This window comes from Montipora foliosa, chromosome 8, assembly GCF_036669935.1.
Source record: "Montipora foliosa isolate CH-2021 chromosome 8, ASM3666993v2, whole genome shotgun sequence".
In the NCBI taxonomy this organism is placed as follows: Eukaryota; Metazoa; Cnidaria; class Anthozoa; order Scleractinia; family Acroporidae; genus Montipora; species Montipora foliosa.
In genome coordinates this window covers 31162977-31165476 of record NC_090876.1, presented here as the reverse complement: position 1 = coordinate 31165476, position 2500 = coordinate 31162977, and the positions used below count along the sequence as shown (strand labels likewise).

The 2500-nt window shown below is 38.8% G+C and overlaps 1 pseudogene; it reads left to right on the top strand.

Moving 5' to 3' along the window:
- Nucleotides 1–2500, top strand: part of LOC137968600 (uncharacterized) — a 13495-nt pseudogene that overhangs the window by 8350 nt on the left and 2645 nt on the right.

Below are 2500 nucleotides of genomic sequence, written 5' to 3'. Positions count from 1 at the left end.
TCACACCATGGCACCACACATAAGCTCACAGCAACTGGCCCCTGTCCGGCACATATTGTTTACATATGGCCAGAGGAAGATGATGGTCGAAGATGGGTAGGATGTATCCCAGGGGAATCGCACAATCATGAAAAGCCAGCGCCATGAGGAAAAGAGTCGGCCAAGAAGTTGTGGCCCTCCCTTCTCAGAGTTTTAAAACCTCCGACCCTCCCCTTAGTCCATTAATAAAATTGTGACCCTCCCCCAGGACAATATAGTCGAACGGTCGTTAACAAATAACATTCTATGTTTCTTTTTGCACGTCAAACTTTAATCAATGATAGAGATATCTTGCTTTCCATGTCCTGTACGTTCTACCAGATTTGGTAGTACACAAGATGTCACCGTCATTGTCGCCGACATCATTGTCGTCATAATCGTCCTTATCACTGTCTTCATCATCCTCATAACCATTGCCAACGTCCTCATAATCATTGCCAGCGTCGCTTTCGTTGTCACTCTTGTCGTAATCTTGATCTGTATCACTTTTCTCGCCAGTATCTGTTGCTTCTTCCGGATCACTTTCTTGATTATACACCCTTAAGGAGGAAATCTCGTTTGAAAAAACAGAATAAACACCGCGCTGCAAAACGTAAGGCTGTTCGTACCTCTCAGAGGACGTCACCGGTTTTGCAAAAGATCGCCCCTGGCTTAGATAAGGACTCTCTTTGCGAAAAGAGTGACATACAAAAAGAGATTGTCTTAAATTTAAAACAAAGAGAGAACAAATGGACCAAATTATTGGTATCCCAAAATGTCACATCTCAGCTAAGCAGTGACGCGAAGGACTACCTCGCAGGCTTACTAGGCAAGGAAAGAGGTGAAGCAACTAATTCCTCTCACGTCGACGATAAGAACAAGGATGATGAAGATGATGATGATGTTGCCTGGAGTGAGGAACAAGACGAAAGTGATGATGTCTGCAGGGTTTCTGTACTGCACAAACCAGGAGAGGCATCTTCGTCAGATATTGAAGATTATGGTCCATATTGGAATAATTCCTCAGAGTCCATGCCATACCTCGATCATCTTTCAGACTAAATTTCGAATATTTGCGTTTTTCCTGGTTCCTTTTCCTTGGTTTTCTTTTCTTTTCTTCAGGCTTTAGCCTGACTGTGTCCTTTGTTTTTAAACCGCCTTTGATATCAAAATGTTTAACAGGCAAGAAAATGCTCCGAAAAAACTGACAACAACGTCGTTATCTTTTGGTGACAGTGTACATGTTTAAATGTTTCTATCAGTGCTGTTTACTGATGACTTTCTCTCATGTTCTGTTTTGAAATTGTAAGAACTTTGCACTAGGAAAAAATTCAGTTGTTATGTGTTTTAGGAAACAGATATGCTTTATAGAGACTTTTTGTAAAACAGTGCTCCATGTTTACATGTGTAATTACATATTAAAACAGATACAGTTGGCTGAAATAAAGAGAATTCTGAGTTTGAAGACTTGAGGTAAATACTTGAGCTAAAAAAATGGTAGCCCTCCCCTCAAAGGCATTTTTAAAAAAATGACCCTCCTCAAAGTTTGTTTTTAAAGCTAGAGACTTCGGTTTACTCTCATTTCAGAGCTCTAAGTATTGACTTTTACAAAATAGAAAACAATTTGGATTAATGCTATGAAAAAAGACAAAAAAATGCAAACGCGTATGACTTGAAAACTGCGTACCTTTGCTGCCGGAAATCAGAATTAACAGCTCAACAAGATCATCTTTGGTCGTCTGGCAAAATTCGCAGATAACACAAACTTGAATAAGATACATATCACAAGAATCACTTAACTATGTAGATTTCAACCATGTTAAATGTTTCATCTAAGGTCAAACAGATTTTAAGATATTAACGTAGGAAGTCGCTGTGACTTTAAGTAGCGTGAATTGCATATGACAGAGGGCAAAAAACAGATAAATCGCACCAATGAATTTTCGTTGCAACTTTTCAAAAGACACTTTGAATTTTGTAAAACAAGGAATTCCTATGAAATTTACTTTCTATTAAGACCAAACTTGACTTTATACCGTTTCTGTAGTTCGAGAAATAATATTGCAAACATTGGCGTGTGCTTTGCATGATTTCGTGTGACTAATTCACGCGACCGAATTCAGAAGTTCATATCTCCCAACAAACAGTGTTTTTGACTTTTATGTAGGTTAAAGGCAAAGATTTGCAGTCGCTTATTTTCGATAACTGCAATCGACATTGTTTTTCTAGGAAAATTCTAGATTTACTTCATCAAAAATGCCTTCTATTTGGACTGCTGCTAAATCTATGCTGTTCTGGTCGAAGAGAAATTGGAAATTAGTCAGTGCAGGCGAAAACAGACAACAAAGAATTGTCGAGTATAGACAATGGCTAGCTGCCAAAGACACTAGGGAAAGAAAAAAGACTACTGCATTTGCTCGCAGATCCGGCAACATGCAACCGCTAGCAAATTCAAGTAACTTGTTCTATAAGAAAGGTGCAA